At 42.2% G+C, this 20,964-nt stretch overlaps 1 pseudogene; it reads right to left on the bottom strand.

Annotated features, from left to right (window-relative positions):
• Positions 1-3,463: 3,463 nt before the first annotated feature.
• Positions 3,464-20,964, bottom strand: part of LOC134370716 (transmembrane protein 132B-like) — a 144,642-nt pseudogene continuing 127,141 nt past the window's right edge.

Below are 20,964 nucleotides of genomic sequence, written 5' to 3'. Positions count from 1 at the left end.
TCAGGAGGCACATGGAAAAGTGTCTGGGGCTGGTCAGCCTGGATGTATAGTGACAACCCAAGTTAAATGACCATGGTAGTTACAGGCAGCCACTGTCCAAAAAGCAGTTGATACCCCAAGGATCTGGGGACATACATACATAAATCCACAAGGAAATGTAGATATGGAGGAACATACATGTCTCCACTCCTCTCCCGCATGGGATTTCCCTTAGTGAGGAAATGCTCTGGTGCATCCTGACAATTAGTTTACTCACAAAAATTCACTTGGCCTGCACAAAACCTTTGTGGCTTGGTAATATGATCATGCTCATGTTACCGATGAGAACATGGAAGTTCATAGACAAAAGGTTTGTCCATGGTGAATCAGCTAGTATGTGCTTAGACTAGGATGAAGACCAAGGAGTCTCTGACTCCCCAAGTCCTCATTCCTAACTGCCTCTTATGCATGCATTTCTGTATTCTCCTCCATGACTGGTTTAGGATGGATTCATCAGAGTGGAATTACTGAGTCTATATGCCTGCCTACTTCACATTTTCATAGTCACTATTGCATAAATCTATGTGCCATTTTACATACTCTAAACAATGTTTTGTTTGCTTGGTGTGTGTGTGGGGGGTGGTGTAGGCTTGTTTTATGTGACAACTTCTTTTCTTTACTTTGGCCAATGTGTCCTCTCTGAGCTGAGAGTCCAGGAGACAGATGAGGCCACCCTAATCTGGGCAGATGATACATTTGCTCTAACAGGGAAAGGCCACGGTCTGACACAATCTCCCCTCTTTCCTTTGCTTCCATTCAATGCCTGGTACATACAAAAAATTCAATCAGTATTTTAAGTAAAAAATGGCTTATCAGGGTTAACAGGTCATCTTGAAGGTATAATATAAGGGTAAAATGCTTTTTCTGAGAATGCATCCAGAAAAAAATTTAAAAACAAAAACAAAAACAAACAAACAAGAAAACCTATGCATCAAACCAAGCCCCTTTATTTGGAACTGCATTGATCAATCCACCTGGATATGATTTCTATATCGGGATATTCTCATACTTATCATGATGCAGGTTACAGGGGCATGAACTCCAGCTAGAAAGCTGCACATGAATCCCAACTGAGGGCATTCAATCAGAAAATGCTAATTGCAATAGCAGCACTTGACTCTGCTGGAGACATCAAATTATTTCCCAAACCTTCCCCATGTTCTTTAAAAAACTGTATCTTCCATGGGTTTTGGACAAGTCTAACAGAATTATATTTACATAATAACTTTTTAGTTATATATTTGAAAACTCTGTTCATCATATGCATTTAGTAACAGAGTAGCTGTTACATAAAAGAGATAGTTAACAGTAATTTTATAATGGGATTAAGCTCTACTTCTTTGTCAAACCTGCTTCTGGGCAAACAAGAGTAGACAGTTATGAAATAGCCAGATTAGAATCATTTACTTAATGATTCCAGATATCATTGAAAAAATATTAAAAACTGACTTAAAATGTACTGAAGTGGATTTGCATACAAATCTTGGAAAAAATAACCTATTGTAAATGGTATGCTTTACCATAAATGAGGAAATACACTATTAGAAAGATAATTCAGAATAAAAAAATCCCACTTCTGTATCAATTCCCAGAATGAAGATAAATGAAAATATTTTCTCCAAAACAGAGCCTTATTTTCCCTCATCACTATTCATAGTTAACATTAAAGAAAAAAGCAGATTCCCTGATAATTTTCCCAGGATCACTCACTTAAGAAAACATGTTTAGGGCTGGCCCCGTGGCTAACTTGGGAGAGTGTGGTGCTGGTAGCGCTGAGGTCACGGGTTCGCATTCTATATAGGGATGGCCAGTGTGCTCACTGGCTGAGTGTGGTGCAGACCTCACTGTGCTAAGGGTTGTAATTCCCTTACCGGTCAAAAAAAAAAAAAAAAAAGAGAACATTTTTACTAGAATAATTTTCATCAATTACTACTCTTTGAAGACCCTTTGCTGAAGCTGGAGTTGCCAGAGGGAACAAGGCAGATGTGGTCTCAACCCCTCAGGGTCTCATGCTCTAAGATACAGTAGTAAATAGAAAATCATTATACTGAATAATAAGCAATGGGAAGAGAAGCACAGAATGTGTGGGAAAATAGTTCTGTTTGCTTTTAACAATACTGGCTCTGGATTATAAACTTCACACCACTATATGGGGGCGCCATAACCCCAGGCAGGTTTTCTCACCTCTTCATGCCTCAGTTTTTCAGCTATAAAATGAGAGACGTAATATTATATACCTCATAGGATTGGTATAAATTTAAGTAAATCAATTTCTACAAACTTTCTTAAAACAGTGGCAAAAATAAACTATTATATTAGCCAGGAAAATCTAAACACTATTACACACAACCCCAAGATGGTAATGGCTCAATGCAATAAACATGTATTTCTCATTCCCTGTCAGTCTATTGTTACTATTCCTAGTCTCAGGTTCTTTGAGGCTGCTCTCTTCCTGGTTCCTGAGTGGTATCAAGTCTCCTTTCATCCACTAGCCAGCAGTATGGGAAGAGGATGGTGAGGCAGGAAGGCGTGGGGGCTGCCCATGGGACGGGTTTATGGACCAAGCTTGGAAATGGCACACATCACTCACACCACTTTCCATTGGCTAGAATGTGGTCACATGACTGCACCTAGCCACAAAGGAGGCTGGGAAATGAAGTTACCTGTGTAGGCAGAAGGAAATGGGTTTGTGAACACATAGTATCCCTGCAGAAGCTCTCCACTGATGCCACCTATTTATGATTTATACCAGCTATTACATCAGTTGTTAGTATAGAGTATATATATATATATATATATATTATATACACCACATGACCTGACCAAAAATAGCAGGGAAGATTTCCAAGATAGACAAATTTGTTTTAAATGAGATAGAAATGATGATAAGGAGTTAGGAATGGAGGTGGGGGAAGCATGTGTTCTTGTGAAAGGGAGACCTGAGAGAAAAGAGAGAAAATCACATATGGGGAGAACTGAGCAATGTTCGCTCTGCCTGGGAAGAAAAGTCAGGGCAAGAGAGAGACGCTGGAGACAGATGCTTGAGAAGTTTCACTTTAAACCCTTAGAAATGGGGTGGGTGGCTGCAGGAGGGAAACACCAAGGAGGGGCATGACCAGAGTTGGTTCTGAAGTGACCTGTCTGGCTCAGCATGGAGCATGGTGTGGAGCGTATGACATGGAGGGGAAATCATGGCTGGGGAGGCTCCTGGAGACCAGGAGAGAGAAAATGGCAGCCCCCCTGGAAATGCCAGCCATGGGGTGGGAGGAAGGGCTTGGGGTCACCATATGTATCTAAGATGAAGAACCAGTGGGGCACGGAATTGGATGTCAGGGGTGACTAAGAGTCGATGGTGACCGCAGGCACTGGCTTAGCCAAGTGGGTGGATGGGGCATAGGTGGTACAGCAGATCTGGGAGGGAAAGTTATGAGACCTGGACCTCCAGGTCCAACTGGATATGATGCTGCCGAACATGGGAGCCTGAGTTCACACTGGAGGGCTGTGTGGTGGACAAGCTGGAAAACAACATGTGAGGTTAAAAGCCTGGGAGCCCATGATGGCCAAACTTTAGCAAGAGGTCCCTCTGTGACACACTGCTCTAAGGGATTGCCTGAACTAACTCATTGGCTCCTCCCTACGTCCAGGTGAGGCAAGCACCATTAACATCTCCACTCTACAGGCAAGAAAGCAGAGTGGAGGAAAGAGGGCAGGAAACCAGGCTGCCTTGCTCTGGCGCCCATGCGCTGGGTGACACAGCAGGAGGAAAGAAGAGGAGAGACCTGGAGAAGGCCCAGGGGACCAACTGATCCTGTGGGGAGGATGGGAGACAAGACTGCAGACGAGCAACCTAGAAGTGGGACAAAAGACAGGAGAGTAGTGAACTGAAGCCTCAGGAAAGAGGGTTCCCAGGCGAGGACTGGCCACCTACAACTGATGCTGCTGAGGAACCAAGTGAGATGAACAGTGGACTTGGGTGACAGAGGTCCTTGGTGGCCTAATAACACCAGCTCCAGAGGTTGGCAGGGCCAGAAAAGGTGGTGGAGGAACAGTGACTGAGGTGAGGAAGTGAAAAGAGGCTCCCTTGTAAGACTGGGTTCTGTATGGGGAGGTGGGATGCTCCGGAGTTGGAGGTAGAATCATAGGTCAGGGATGGATCTACTGCATGCAGGACACAGCAGAGGTTGGCACCACCCAGTCAAGGGAGCCCCACCTTTGGCCTTGACCACTAGGAAGAAAATGTATGGAGCTGATTCTATGGGGCTGACTGTTCCCACAGAGCAGGGTCAAAAGACAGTTCAGGGCTCAGAACAAGGGGCACCCCCACCCTATCTGACCTGGGCTGAGGACGCAGTGTTTGGCATATCTGGGCAGATCACAGTGAATGTTGGGGAAATATCCTCCTGGCACCCGTTCTTTCCTGGGTTCTTAATTGATCCTTAGTTGTCTGTGATTTTTATCAGAGAGCTGAGAGGAAAACACAAATGAAGGAAAAAATGAATCAGCTGATAAGCAAATTGACTAGGTTTCAGCAACTGACCAGGGAAATGCCTGGCTCCCAGTTCCCCAACTCCTGCCACATTCCCTCTGTGTCTGCATCCACTTTAATGCATACTTTATGGAGGCAATTAATAGAAACCAATCAAGCAAGGCTATGCACACAGTGCTGTGTTTAACAACAGATGTTTCCAATAGTGATTATGTTAGAATAATAACAACATAGAAGAAAAATGCCTGGTCATCTGTACTGTGTTGTGAGCACTAACAAGACTGATAGTTTCATCAATGAAACTGCCAGCGAAGAAGGCTGGGAGACAGGAACTTAATGGTACTGCTCTTGTGCCATAGGATCTGCCACTCCCACTATTTGTGCCTCGCTTTTAGCTTCTTCCCAAGACACTGCCATCTTGGGGAAGTCATTCTGGGAGAAAGGGGTATTTTTCAGGCCATCTTAATAGCCTGGAGGTTCCTTTGGGTTCCAGGATGGATACCTGTCCCATAGTCAATGTCCAGTGCTCAGACACTGCAGTGCTGCTCAACAAGGTGTGGTCTCTCCCTCTCTGTTCCTCACGCAGAGTCATAGGGGTCACTCCTAGGTAAGAGATATGGGTCTGAGCTCACACCACACCAGGGTCTCTGAAATAGGACGTGACACACATTTCTGTGTCTCCAGTCCCTCTGTTATTCATCAATAACAGCATCTACTATCTAAGGCTGCTGTAAGTGTTACAGGATATCACACAGTGAAGGACTCGGAAGAGCACATGGCTCAGAAAGTCAGCTGTGTCATTGCCACCACTTCTCAGGCACCTCCTATAACCACACCTGGTTTCCCACTAGCAAGGGGAGGCAGGACCCAGACACATTCACATTGGCTGGAAACATCAAGCAGAGTTTGGGCTTGGGCCTCACATTCACAAAAGGCCCCAGATTTACACTTTTGATGTTGTCTCCAAAGAAGCCTACAGACCCCGGGTAACAGTCACACAGAAGAGACTGCTCAAAAACACCTTTGCTCCCCCACTTTAAACTCTGACCCGTTGCAAGACCTAATTTCTCATTAAAGTTAGTATTTCTAATACGTCTTTTCATTTTGTCATTCGCACTTTGAAAACACTCACTTATTCACTGTGAACAGTGAAAACATACTACATACTTTGAAACCCCATTCTGGGAATTATTCATTTTAATAGGACCCTGAATAAAAACAACGAACTCACAAAGAAAATATTTTAAATGCCTGATGCTCTCGTTATATCTAAGAGCTCTGCTGGGACACCAATACAGTGAGGGTACTTGGGGAAGAGTAGTAGGGGAGCCTGCAGGATCCTGAAACTCGGGCTGATTTCTATAAGCTTGTGCGCATCTTCCCGGGTAGAGCTGCCGTTCATTTAATTAGGATACTGGGGGTAGAGGGAGGGCAAGAGAAGAGGAAAAGAAGTGAAAAGGGGAAAAGAAGTAGCACAAAGACGCGGGAGAAGGTGGCACTGGAGGACTGGGCTGTAGTCCCCAGGCGCACGCCCCTCCCCTGCAAGACCCCGCGGCACCGCGGTGCGTTTCCACCCGCCGGCTATAGAGGGCGCTTCCAACTCCAGACTCGAGGCCCTGGTCTCCAACCTGCAGGAGGGGCCGGCAGGGGGAGCTCTAAATAGGGACAGGCGGAAGCTGAACCTGCGTGAGACCTAACTCTGCAACCTATCCAGGTGTAGCAACAATGCCTCCCCCTAGGGGCTGGTGGGCGGAGCTGGAGGGAGGTTTTCCCCATGTACAAGTAGAAAATATCTCATCTCTTAGAAATCCTGAGGGTGCCTTTTGCTTTGGGGAAATCGTGGGGAGTGTTGCAAATAGTTCAGTGATTTTTGCAAAATAATCTCTCAGAATGTCTTACAGTCAAACATCCCTGAATTTGAATCTCTGCTTTTTCTCTCAGTGTGCGACCTCATGCAGGGAAATTCACCTCTCTGAATTTCAGGTCCCTCCACCTATAAGATGGTGAAAATAAGTACACATACGTCGGACTCTAGTCAGCAGGAAAGTACATCCCTTCTTCACGGTGAGTCCTTCTTAGGCTCAGCAAAACCACGGTGCCATCTGGAAGGGCACCGGATAACCTAAGACTTGGTCCAAGTTCTAGTTATGCCACTCTCGAGCTGTGCAATGTTGGTCTGGTGACCTAACGTCTCAGTCTGTTTCCTTAACTGTAAAAAGAGAATTTCAGCTCTTCGTGTTAACGTCGGGAGCATCATTCGTTGAGATTGACCACGCCCCCTTATTGTGCCTGTGTTTGAGGTGGAATATCTCACTGAAGCTCATCAATAGTATTATGAATTGGGTTCTTTCATTCGTCCTATTTAACAGACACAAAAACTGAGGCCCAGAGAGGTCAAATTGCTCATCTGAAAATACACAGCCAGGGAGGAAAGAAAGCAGCCAAGATTCAAGCCCAAATCCGTAAGACCCGATGTCTTGTGCGCTAACACTGAGCATGTGCTGAATCTCACCCCTGTCTCACGGTGACTGGAGGTTCTCGGCGGCCTGATGATACCAGCTGCAGAGCTGGTGGAGCCAGAGGTGGTGGTGGTCCAGGAGTTAGCAGGATGGGAATGGGAAAAAGGGCAGGTATTTACTTGCCCCTCTCGTGACATAGTCACATACTCTGCAAAGCTGTATCTCCATCTGTGGCTCCTCAGATAACTTTCCATGGAATTTTGCCATATGTCCTTGAAATAGTGTAGTCAGTATTTTAAGATTTTGTTGAAGCTCTTGAATCTTATTGTCCGTCTGTGCGTTTTCTATCTGTGAAGTGCTTGCTCGGTTTGGAAACTATTAGCTCAAACTCTAACTAGTTCGTTTATTTAATTTTGTTCAGAAACTCACAATGCATTTCCTGACTTTCTCCTCCCAGGGTTTTAAAAAACCTACCATGGCAGCAGACATCAATTTCTCTAAAGAAGTGTCATCAAGGTCCTCTCTCTTTTTTCATACACTCTTTGTATCCAATTTCAAGTCACCCCTTCATTGCTACCATCATAAAGAAGGCGGGGGTGTCATGTTCTGCAGGCTGCTTACAGTGATCAGATGTGTCATTCTCTATCTTGTGAGATTTGTCTCAAGTCTGTGGACATGGCTTTTCTTGGTTCATTGAGATCATTTGCTCTTTCCTTCAGTTCTTAGAGCTATTATGAAAGCAGTTTTAGACTTTCCTGAAGATTTACATTTTTACCTAACCCATCTGTTAACATTTTCTGATATTCTTCACTATTTTTTTTTTTGTCTTTTTCGTGACTGGCACTCAACCAGTGAGTGCACCGGCCACTCCCATATAGGATCTGAACCCGCGGCGGGAGCGTCACTGCGCTCCCAGCGCCACACTCTCCTGAGTGCGCCACGGGCTCGGCCCTTCACTATTTTTTTAGATGGTTTTAAGAAACTTTTGTTTTCAACCTCAGGAAACTGTAGGACAGGGCTTCTGCTGTTTTCTAGTGACCATATGCAGTTTTGAATATCAGCCATAAACACTCACACATGTCCGTGAATGAACATCTATAGGGTTTTTTTTTTTTCTAGTTATTTTTACAGTAGGTCTATTTAAAAAAAAAAGAAAGAAAGAATAGACCTGTGATGTTCATATTGTTTGCTACCTAATTTAGTATTCCTAAGTTGTTCAAAGAGCTGGGGGTGACTCTAGGTTTCTTTAGACTTTTGTAACCAAACCAGGCTTTTCAAGGATTTGTTATTCTCCAACTTGGGCAGAAAAACAAAAACAAAACAAAACAAAATATTTGGCTACTTCATTTTTCCTCCTCACATCCTGCTGTCTTATTAAAAAAACAAACATAACCGCACTTACCACTCTCTCCCAGTGAAATCCACTGTGGCCTGGCCCTTGCTTAAATCCTCAGACAACACCTCCAAGGCCTTGATCGTCTTCTCTAGGAGGAGCTGGATGTGAAGAGTGGCAGTGGTCAGCAGGCCCTCCTTAGGGCCAAAGGCTCCTACAGATTCACTCCTAGCTGCCCAAGCCCTGCTGGGGCAGAACAAATGGTGCGGAATCCTGTGGATTGTTCTGTTTCAAACACAAACACATGCCTGGCAACCAGGATGGACCATCAGTGTGGCTGGGGGAGGGGAGGCTCATCCTTTCCCTGGTCAAGGCACACACAGAACCTGTTTTTACACCACTCAGAGGAAAACGGATGAGGCTCTTTGAAGCCAGAGAAATCTATCCCTAAGGGTTCTACCACCCCAGGCTCTACCAACAACAGGAAACTGGGGATCAAACTTCAGCCATGGCCAGTGCCCATTCCCTGCATGAAGTGTTCCAGAGCTTCACGGGCAAGATGCTCTGCAGCAGAGATCAAACGTGCCCGCATCCCTGTCTGATGCTTCTTCCTCTCTTCATTTAAAACTGTCCTCCCATGTCTCCCCACCCCCCAGAAGATTACAAAGATTACAAAAATCTCCCAAGAAAATCCTCCATCATCTCATGGGATTTTGTCTGAGTAATGCACACATTTATGTGTGTATCTCTTTCTTCATATTTGAAAGTTTGTTTTCAAACTCCATTTGAGCTCCACCTTACTCTGAATTAGTAAGTGCTGGCATCATCAGATTCCTTTACAGATGAGGCCCAAAGAATTTGCCTGTCTTACCTGAGGCCACCTAGCATGTCAGCAGGTTTGGCTTGTTGGCGCAACAGTGAGAAGACCCACCGCACAGCTGGAGGACAGTGAACACCAGGAGGGATGGCCAGACACCCAGTCAGAGCCTTGAAGACTCTGGTAAGCTCTGAATGCAGAAAGGCCAGGTCATACTGGATGTGAAGCCCCAGGCTGTGTAAATGCTGAAGACAAAAGGGGCCTGGTTCTCGCCTTCACAGAGTTTATCATCTAGTTATGGGAAAACACAGTATGAAACTAAAGGGCAGGGGTCCCAGAAATGCCCATCATTTCCTCTCCACTACAGCTCCCCATTTAGAAAGTTGCCCCACCTCAGAAAGGAGTCCCTCATTCATCTATTCCTTTGTGACCTCATGTTCCCAGCTAGGATGATTGGACTAGGAGTGATCATCTGACCTCAGCTGGGCCAATTGGATTTCTTCTCTTTGAAATTGTGATGAGAGCAGGCAGTCCCTGGTTCCCAGATGTGAGGAAATTTCAGATAGATTCAGGGTCTTGGTTTATACAGCTGCAGCTATGCAAAGCAGAGAAAACAGAGCTAATGGAGAAGCAGGGGTTGCAGATGGAAAGCATGTGATTCTTTATCCCCAGGTATAGGAGGAGATGGGTTAGGGTGGGGCCATGAACTGCTACTGGATCATAAGAAACTGACATAGGGTATAGTTATGGTTGTTGGGGGAACCCCAATTTTATCTTCCTTAAATACTTATATTCCATTCTATTCTTTGTTATCTCCTAAATACTGTGAGGTCCTATTCTGAACCATGATGATGGGGTCACAGTAAGCCCACAAGTGCACTTTTTATTACACAGAGACAACTGTCATTCACCAGACAAAAATTATTAGTTTTTGGATTATATTCTTAATTAAAAGGAAAGCTACACAGGTCTCACCTTTTTCTTGTGAAGTTTAAAATTAGACCCCAGAATTATTCCTCCCATTATCAGACCCCAATATAACAGATATGAGGCTACTCTAAACATAAGATTCTCTGCCTCGAGCTCAGTAGCTAAGTAACAAGAAAGAGTTATAGGAGTCATGTGGTCTTATGTTAGGGGAAACTTAGAAAAACTTGATTTAAAATGAAGCTGCAGAATTAAAATTTCTACATCACTCAGAGATTAGTCATATGGTTCATGCATGGGAAAGTAGAAACCACAAGAAAAGATATAAATGGGGATTGAGGGAAAGTGAGATTCCAATTACCATTATTGTTTTTTCACTTGATAGAAATATGAAAAGGGCCAAGCCCGTGGCTCACTAGGGAGAGTGCAGCGCTGGGAGCGCAGCGACGCTCCCGCTGCGGGTTCGGATCCTATATGGGAGTGGCCAGTGCACTCACTGGCTGAGTGCCGGTCATGAAAAAGACAAAAAAAAAAAAAAAAAAAAAAAAAAAGAAAAGAAAGAATTATGAAAAGATTTAGCACACATATCTTCTGTTATTATTTCTCAAATTAGTTCAGCCACAAAAAGCAACTAAATGTGACATTCTGAATATAATCTCCGTTCCAAACAAGAAACTTAGATCACATAATAGTTTGGTATATAACGCAAGCAGACTACTCTATCCACAGCTCACCTCTTCTTAACATGTTTTATCCTTTTCAGAAGAATAAAGATTTTAAGAGTTTCAGGACTAATTTGAAAACAACAACAACAACAAAAACAGAAATTCAACAATTAGCTTCAAATATGGGCAACAAAGACTTAGATACCCAAAGGCAAGATTTGATCCTTACTGTTTTCAAAAGTTCATGTCAAATAATGATTTAGGAAATAATGGCTTAAGATAAGGTTATTTCTGGATCAATAATAATTCTCGAGCACTTGAGGCAGCTTAATTCGCCTGTGCCAGGGAGTGTTTATATCATCAGAGACAAAAACCCCTGTCCCCATGTTACCAATATGATCACCACAAATAAAGGTGAATCTGTTTCACAGACTGTGGGGAGCAGACCACTGCTTTATTGGGAAATGATTATCCTGGCTACAGGAGATATATTTATATGCTAACCCAGAATTTAAAAGAAAAAAAAAATCACAGAATAATTTTACATTCTTTTTAAAATTTATCTCACAGAATTGGCACCTTTTAACTCTTACTCTTACAAATCATCTTTTACAACAATGACAAGCAAGTTTCTGGCTCATAACTGGGATGGGGACCTGAATCTAGTTAGAATTTTAAAACATTAGTTTGTTTTAATATATTTTTGGTTGCTTTCTATTTGTGGCAAATTGTACTGACTTTTTACTTGGAATAATGAAATAATGTGTCTTTTGAAATTATTTAAAGAAAACCTATGTCAGTTTCAATAAGTTTGGTATATGTGTGTGTTTGTGTGCGTTTTTGCATGTATGTATGTTTATATACAAGTAATATTGTGTTTTTCAGATGTGTTCAAATCTGTGAAGGGGAATGCCTTACCCCATTTTCTATTGATATAACAAAATACAATTGATTGAGTAATTTCTTTAATTACTTTTTTACAGTTCTGGAGGCTGGGAAGTCCAAGAGCATGGTGCTGGTATCTGGTGAGGGTATCTTATGGCACAAAAGCAGACAGTGGAAGTAAGTGTGTGAGACACAGAGAGAGGTACCAGAGGCCTGACTTGCTATATAACAACCCACTGTCACAACAATCGACCTGCTCCCATGTTAACAACATTAATCCACCCACACAACCGAGTCATCTCTTATGAGGATCCACTTCCCAACACTGTTACATTGGGGATTACATTTCTGGCGCATGAACTCTATGGGGACACATTCAAACCATAGAAGAAAATGTGGTAATACTTGGATAAGGTAAGCCTTGAATTAATGGTACACAGGTGGCTGGAGTGCAGGAAGCAACAGCTTATGAGGCAGCATGAAATGAAGCATCCATGAGATTTTGAGCTCATAATCACACAAGTGACAGCCCCGTGTGTACCACGTCCTTGCTGACCAGCTAGGCTAGTCATGGCAGCCATTGCACATTTGGAATCCCTCATTCCTCTTCCTTCCAGAGCTTGTGGTGTGTTTTTCTAAGTCACTGTTCTCATTATATGCCCCATCTACTTGAAAACCTATCATAATTTCCACAACCTACAAAACAAAGGCCAAGCTTACCCTTGACCGGCAAAGTTATCAATGTTTGGTCACCACCAAGTAGGCTCATCTCTCGTTCCTGGGTACACTTTTTTCAGGCCATCCAGGTGATCAGGCATTTTTGGAACCATAATGTCTTCCCCATATGCTCCCAAATAAAATAAAGAAATACATAAATAATCTGATAATTAGTGCACACTTAATATATATAACAGGTGCTGTGCTGTCAGATATATTATAATGTTTCATGGAATCCTCGCAAAAACATTTTGAGATAGTTACCTAGAACCGTTTCCATTTTTTTGGTGGGGAACCTCAGGCACTGGGAATGTCAGAATAGCGTAGGTTCTGATGAGGTCATATCAACAGCATATTTCCATTGTTTGCAATAAAGAGACTTATTCCTAACATTTTCTATACATATGAGTAAAGAGTAGGGCTTTTCTTGGCATCATTCTCAGTCAGGAATCCAGACTGACAGAGACTCCACAGTCTTATCACCAGGACTGGCTACATAATGTAAGGTGCAAAATGAAAATGCAGAGCCCAGCTGGGGTTTTGTAACTCAATCTCCCTTCTCGTGTGCGCCACACCAGCCCATGGTAGACTGAGACCCCCATGGGATTACTACGTCAGTGATAGGCTGGGCTAGGTAGCTAGTCTGGGGGTGGGTGAGAGGCCCCCCTGAATCTACTGCCAAATATGCCATGGTGCTGCCAGTCTGGGGTGGGACATCCACCTCTCTGTCCTAATCCAACATACCATGGGAAGCGTACCCAACCCTCCCCTCCCCCGCATCTGCCCATGGAATGACAAAAATCAATGACAGAATAGGGAACTTCCCCCACTGATGTAACCTGGTTACTGCCCTGGGGAAAAATAGCAGCTGTTCAGTTGGATTCAATGCAGAACGAGTTAGAGCAGAGTACTAACTCTTAGGGTATCATGGCAGAACCACAACTTGGCTCACACATTATCTCTTCTCTAGTGGGATCCACATATGAATACCTCACCAGAGCACTTCAAATCCCTCAGCTGCAGTCTCCGTGTTCTCAGGAGGTGACTTTACCTTGGACTTACAGCAGTGTCACCTTGCACCAAATGAGTGCTCCTTGGCCATTTTGAACATGAGTCTTAAGGAGAGGGAGCTATCAGATGCTTAATATGAAACAGGGTCTTTCCTGCATTCTCCTCCTAGTAAGAGGAGGGCACAAGTTTGTTTTTTGTTTTTTGTGTTTTTTTTGGTTTTATAGTGTGCCAATGTCTCCATTCTCTCCAGATACCTGAGATCTTTTAGTGAGAAGGAAGTAGCCAGCCTAAAATTGGTGAGCAGGCCCACACAGAGAGCTTGATAGGCATTTCTTTCTTTTCCCATTAAAATATCACAAGAATATTCATTACGTCCCCCAAGGTAAGTACTCCTTATTTCACCTTTTGGGATACCTTGAGAGTGTATCCTTCTTTTCTTAGCAGTGACTACTGAACAAAACATCAAACATTAATAGCTGAGAAACCCAAACTCCACACCTGTCCTGGGCATATGAGAAAAAATGAGAAAGAGCTAAAAACAACAACAACAACAACAAATGAAAGCTAGTGGGGTTGCACTGAATGAAAGGGAAAAGCAGTCATTCTCTGCAGGAGTCAAACCCTTTTGACATGCTAACTACTATTCATTTGCAATCATTTCCAGGCTTTCTTACAAAGATATAGAAAATGTGATTTAAGCTAATCACTTGTGTGTGTTTCCTCTTCATCTCTGTCTTAGGCAAAATCCTGATTCTAATTAGATCTGAAGTTAGGCAATCACATCAGAGGTCAGATCATTTCCATCACATTTGCTTGAGTGTGGTGGGACAGATGTGAGACGGGGCATTCCCAGGTGACTCTTTTAATTGTCATTGTTCATATGGAAAGAAACATTACCAGAAATATAATTCTCAGCAAATGCCCTCAAGACAGCCCTCGGGATCATGTACAAATTCACTGGCTGTCTTTCCAACTCTAAACAGTAAGTGACTTAAAACATAACTGCAGTTATAAATTAATTTTGAGGCTTCTGAAGTATCCCAAATTCTGTGAACTGTAGATATAAACTTGTGTGATTCTGTCAATATCCATACATAAGACTGGGACATTCACAATACTCAAAGTCAAGGAATTTGGCAAATCTCATTTACCCACGACTCTGTTCCACCTCTTCTCCTTTGCTGATGGGAACGATGATTAATTGATAAAGATGGAAAATCTTTCTGCCTGAGTCAGACACGTTTAAGTTAACCGAGGGTTGTAGTTCTGAGGCTAAAATATCTCTGTCATAAATCTTCACTTTTGTAGGATTATGAGTATGCAGTGAATTTCTAGCTGTACGTAGGAGAATCCTCCAGCCCCATAAGGCAATGGAAGAAATAGGAGGGACATCTACTGAATACTCCTCTGATATATATTTTTTATTTTACTAGTCACATCAGAGCAGCAGAACAAATATCATAGGATTCTGTTAAGTTCTAAAAGTAATCCAATAAATGAGAAGAGTCTCCTATCATTGGCAATTCTTTTTTAGGATATATTTCTTTTCTACTATGTTTTTTCCATCATTATTTACATCAGTAATCTATTAAAATAAAAACCTGTAATAAGCTTAAATTCATTAGGATCTATTCTCAACTTTCAGTGTAGGAATTGCTGTCTCCAGTGTTCTCACTTCTGTCATTTTAATCCAAACATACATACAGAGGCTTGATGCAGAAGGAAAACTGCACAACCTTCAAAGTAAACTGGAAAACTTGCCCAAAATTTATATTTACTTTTCAACTTTCCACTTTTTTTTTCTTTCAAGTTTTTATTTTTATTTTTTTTATTTTTTATTTTTTTAGCACTTAAAGAAATATCCACATCTTGTAGCTGCTTTTTTTTCCTCAATGGAGTGGGGTATCCATTGCCTTTTGCTGCAATCTAATTCAGAAATAAAGTGCAGTTTTGCAGGGCATTTATTCTTGAAATATACAGAATAAAACAAAGGGCTCAGGCTCTCTTAAAATGACCAGTTTACTAAGGTCACTATGCATCCAGCAATGTAAATTGACATCTTCCTAGAAAGAAAAATTCAAATGGAATGGTATACTTCTAATTTCATTACCTCTAATCTGTAAGAACTGAAATGTTACTAACCACTAACCCTTTTATTATCTTGGTGAGGCATTCCTATGTCTAAGGAGAAACTTATGCCACTGAAGTCTAAATTTTGGGAAAACAATGGAAAAAAGGAAGGAAAAAGGGAAAGATGAGGTATGATTTTTTTCTTTCACTTTTTTCTACCCTTTTTGCTTATTCCACCTCCTTCAGCACCCCACTTGTTAGTGGTCTATGAAAAATGATCAAAACCTAAATATTAACAATAAGCATGATCTAAGCAGGCATGGAGAATTATAAGTTTTATCACTGTACATGTGTTCAGCTGTAAGTAAGCAAAACTTCAGTAAACAGATCCTTAAACCTTAAGAATACCTGGTTTCTAATCAATAAGATGTCTGGAGGTGTACTCAGTATTGGTTCAGAAGTTCAAAGATGTCAACAAGGTCCCAGGATTTTTCCATCCTTCCATTCCTTTATCCTAAGCACAACAATTTACTGAGAAGATATGCACCTCATGGTAACAGAATGGCTGCCACAGCTCTGAGCACCAAGTCCTCACAGCCTATCTGTAAAAAGGCTAGGAAAAGGGGGGCAAAGAAGAGTCTTTCTACATTGCATTTTCTTTTATCATGGAAGAAAAATTGTCTTGAGAATTCCCCAGAGGACCTCTCTGTCTCTCATTGATTAGAAATTGTATCCACGCTCCATCCCTAGACCAATCACTGGCCCAGTAGAGTGAAATCACATGATTGTTTTAGACTAATCATGACAGTTTCTCCGGAGGTAATGCTGCCCATTTCTAAAGTAATGTCAGAAATAAAGTGGGGGATACATATCTCGTGGGTTTCACATTATGATCTAGATGGTTTTTATTATGATACAACTAAAGCTTAAATAACAGTTAATAGCATAGTAATGAGGTAGTTCCCTTCTGAAACTCATTGGGCTTTTCTAGTTCTATCAAACACAGTCTCAGTTTGCTGTTCCTGTGTTTTAGTTATCAATCGACACTCACTAACCTTGTTAGACTAACAGGAAGCAGGACATAAACACAAAGATTTAAGCAGACATCAGCATCTAAGTACAATGCTTTGCTTTCACTGTAGTTACTTAATAATTGTCCTTTACTCATGGTAGTAAAATGAAATGCTTTTTTCATTAGTGTTAATGCAGTTTCCTTTTGAGATACATTTGCATTTTTTAAAATAATATATTCAGTAGATAGCATTATACATATTATGCCAAATGTGGCAAATAACGTCACAGCATTGCATGAAATACTGAAAATTAGGAGATGCCATGTTCAAGTAGAATAGAAACAGCATGAGACTCCACGATAAGCCTCCGCCAGCAAAATCCATGGTTATGGTGAATTTGCTAATTAACAAATATTTATTATCTCATTTTGTTGGTGTTTTTTATGAACTCTGGTTGATTGTTTCCACAGTACTTTTGTTTCTGAAAATAAGCTGAGATATTGGAGTCATGATTAACAATAATCTGGTTTTTTGACTATGAATTTGGTATTAAAATGACAGTAATCTATGAGCTTATGTGTGTGTGTGTGTGTGTGTGTGTGTGTTTTCCCATTTACTAAAGCTCTACTTTACTAAACTTATAATAGTCCATTCCCTCTAAAACTTATGCTTTGGCCATAATATTTTATGTGACCTTAGTACCATAAAAGCACTGATTCTGTTTACTGTATGTTATAATAGTGTTTGCCAAGGTGTGGGGATTCCCGACAGGAATGATTTCAGGTGCTCCCCATACAGGACATTAAAACACAGAAAGAAGGAGTGAGAAACGTTATTTCCTTTTTGATTCTCTTTCAATCTTTCCCATTATAGCAAGGAGAAATTTTTATGATAAGGACAGAAATGTTTAACAGCTCTAACATTTTTCAGATCCATTTTTAACCCAGAGAGACAAGGCCTCAAGTCCAGAACCATTGACAGAAATCAGAATCCACCTAGAAAAAAGCATGAGTGTTTATAGCCGTTATATTTTGTTTCGCTACCATGAACACACTGAATGCAGTGCATCAAAAAAAAAAAAAAGTACATCAAAAGTTAAGCTGTTCCTGAAGACCAACCACAGGGCTCATTCCTGTATCAGGACAGGCTGGCACACGAGTCTCACGAATGGGATTAGTGTCCTCAATAGAGACTTTGCAGAGCTCTCTCGACCCTTCTGCCACGTGAGGACACAGAGAGGAGGTGCTGTCTATGAGCCAGGACTAGGGCCCACCAAAGACATGGAATCTGCTGGAGCGTGATCTTGGACTTCTAGCCTCCAGAACTGTGACAAATAAATGTCTGCTGCTCATTAGCCACCCAGTCTATGGTATTTTGTTTAAGGCAACTTCCTGTTATCCTCTTACTATTCTTGATCTGAGATTTTATGTACGAGAGAGAACAAGATCTTCTGGAACACTTGACAGGTGTGAGGTAACCTGGAGTGAAACTGAGTACCAATTAATAAAGACAAATGCAGACTCCCTCTTTATGGAGTCTCACGTTTCTCTTCTTCAAAGAAAACTCTGTTGAGGACTCAGAAGTTCAGCTAAATCTGAAAGGCCATGCCCTGTGAAGTGCTTCACCTTACAGCACTGACTCCTGTGACCCTGTTAGGTGGGGTCCCTTGTGATACCCACTTTATGAATGAGGAGACTGAGATGTGGTGAGGTTCAGTCCCTTCCCTTCTTCACCTGAGGAGGACTCAGTTCTGGGTCTCTGTGACCCTCAGCTTCTAAGTCCTGGCCGAAAATCCTGGAGCCAGAGACAAAAGTAAACTCAACATCAGCTTCTGGCGTCAGACTAGCAGACATGGCCTCATGCTGGGCTGGAGACTTGATGCCCTGAATGGGTGTCCTTCAGGGTGGCTAATAATTGCCCTTGTCAACTTTGTGGGTGTTGTCACTCTATTCCATGTCCCAAGAACTGGAGGCTCCCAGGAAGTTCTTCTCAGTTGCAGGAGTGACATTTCTGGTTGGGTTCACCTTGTAGGCCTGCTGCAACCTCCCCCCCCCCCCCCGGTCCTCTGAATAGCAGTCTTTTCTTGGTTCAATAAGCCCAGGACTACATCCACCAGAAAGATGGGGCAGGGCATGAGTTTCACAGCCAGCACATGGAGGTGTGAGGAATGGGTGTGGGGAGTGGGCAGCGTTGTCCTGAGGAGCCTCTGCCTCACCTGACGTCCCCTCAGGGGCTGCCCCCAAGGGTCTGCTGTATGTTTTTACAAGAGACCACCATTTGGAACTTTCATTTGATTATGTAAAGGGTCCTCATTTTGTTAAATGCTATATTTTAGAAAAATATTTCTGTACAATTTGAACACAGCACGTCAGCATGTTGGATTCAAACCACAGTTCTCTGGGCTGCAATTCTGTACGTCTTTGTGTTTCTGACTGATAGCTGAAGGCCCTCTCAGGAGATTTGCCTACATACCCTTTTTGCTTTACTGCTTCCAAATCCCATCTCCAACCTCAACAGACCTGCAGATGCTTCTAGAAGGAAAAGGGGGTAGGGATTAATTCACAAAGAAGATGATGACTGATAACTTAATCAGTCACCTCTCACTGGAGAAACCAAGATTAAAAGGACTTTTCTGGGCATAAGTGCTCTTGAGTGCCTGCCCACAGCTCCCCTTCTCCTATGCCCCTATTGACATAGCCCACATCCTATAATAATAGGCTGTGGATACACAGTCATTTTCCCAGTCTCTCTTTAGATGGCATGTGACCCAGTACGGGTCAATAAGACTTGAAAGGACATCAGCAAGCTTTTCCTTCTTAAGTAAAAAAAGGAGGGTGGGGCACACATATATTAAAACTTGCCATCTTTCCGCTTTTGGATATGAATGGCTGAGGATGTGATGTTTGGTGCTCTGGAAGATATCTTGTGACCATGAAAAGGCAAGATCAAGCCAGACAATATGCTGAGGAGGGTGCAGTGGTAAGAGGGAATGACTGTGGGGGTCCTTAGAGACATGGAAGAACCCCTGAGTCTCCCTAGACTGCCTGGCTTTAGGCTTCTTGATGTATGAGATAATAATTCCCATTGCTTAAAGTCTTCTAGTTGAATATTCTGTTACTTGGTACTAATACATGGTAGCATGAGAAGTCCAGAGAAATCGAGATTCTAACTGGAAATTCCAAGACCTGTGACAGGTCAGTGAAGAAGATACTCGCACATTGTAAGCAGGCTTTTCAGAGACCATAAAAATTCAAAATTGAGAAGACTGCCTGTGTGGAGTAAGAATGTAATTGTGACTTTAGCATATATGTCTTATCTTTTCTAGGAATGATTCTAACAATTTTCCTTTGTGTGATTCTTTGTGAGTGTTGGTATTTATTCTTGTAGCTAAAACCCAGGAAAGTGGACACACACCTCTGATGCTTTTATTCAGTCCAGAGCTCTGACCTGAACTGTGCAATGGACATTTTCCATAAAGAAAGACTGCCAGGCAACCAAAACATGGTTATGTGGAAATTAAGGAAGGTGGAAATCTGGCTGACTTCTTTTCAGCTCATGTGAGAGTCACAATTACCCTACACCACCATCTGCGAGAAGTTCATCAGGAAAATAAACATGTGGAATTACCTTTTGTTAGCCTAATAAGTGAACCCATATAAAGCTCCAAGCCTTTGTAGTCAATTGAGAATGCAAGTAATTGTTTTCCAGTTTACAAATATCCACCCTTTCTCAGAACCCAGGCTGACATCGAGCTTGTCTACACATTTTGTGAGTTAGAACTCCCTTTCCTCAGCTGAGTCTCTAGGCTAGTGCACCCATGAGGATGCCATCCCTCTTGATTTCACTACCTGATAAAAGTAGAGACTGCATTAAACAACTGCTGCATGACAGACTGAGAGGATATAATTTGGGGAGGTTAAATGGGCTGGATTTTAGTTGCCTATATTGTTTACAGCAATGAGCAGTGTCAAAATAGGTGGAAAATGATGCATAAATGACCCCAGGCCATTTCTCAGGTGAACAGCTGATAGTACCCCCCCACACACAATGTTCCAGATGTGTGTGTTTCCTCCAGTAGTAGGGAGTTAAAAAAAACACTCTCGCTTCTTCCTCTGAACAAAGAAAGACAGGTCCACTGCCACCAGGCGTTCCATAGGAGAGAGCCTGGTTGCTTCTCTTGACACAGATCAACACTAAAACAAATAGCAAATGCTCATTATTTAAATGAAATTTTAATTAATTCAGAACTTGTTCCCAAACTTTCCAAGACAGCTCATGATAATGAGATCTCTGGACTCCTCTTTCTCCAGCTTGTGATGTCATGCTAAGTGGACTGTATCAACGAATGTCGACGAGATGAAAATTCATAAGTGCTGGGCTATGGTTTGACTCTGTGGTTTCAGGACCTGCTGAAATATCTTAATTCCTTTCTCACAACCCAGAGCCTCTTCTCTTCCTTCCTTGTGGGGGTGAAGTTGATGGTTTTTATAAGAGCTTTAGGAGCTGCTTTGAAAGAGTCTCAATTCAAGGGAGTTTGAAATT

The sequence above is a fragment of the Cynocephalus volans genome, chromosome 2 (assembly GCF_027409185.1).
Source record: "Cynocephalus volans isolate mCynVol1 chromosome 2, mCynVol1.pri, whole genome shotgun sequence".
Taxonomy (NCBI): Eukaryota; Metazoa; Chordata; class Mammalia; order Dermoptera; family Cynocephalidae; genus Cynocephalus; species Cynocephalus volans.
The sequence above is the reverse complement of the archived record's forward strand: the minus strand, read 5'-3'. Positions and strand labels throughout refer to the sequence as shown.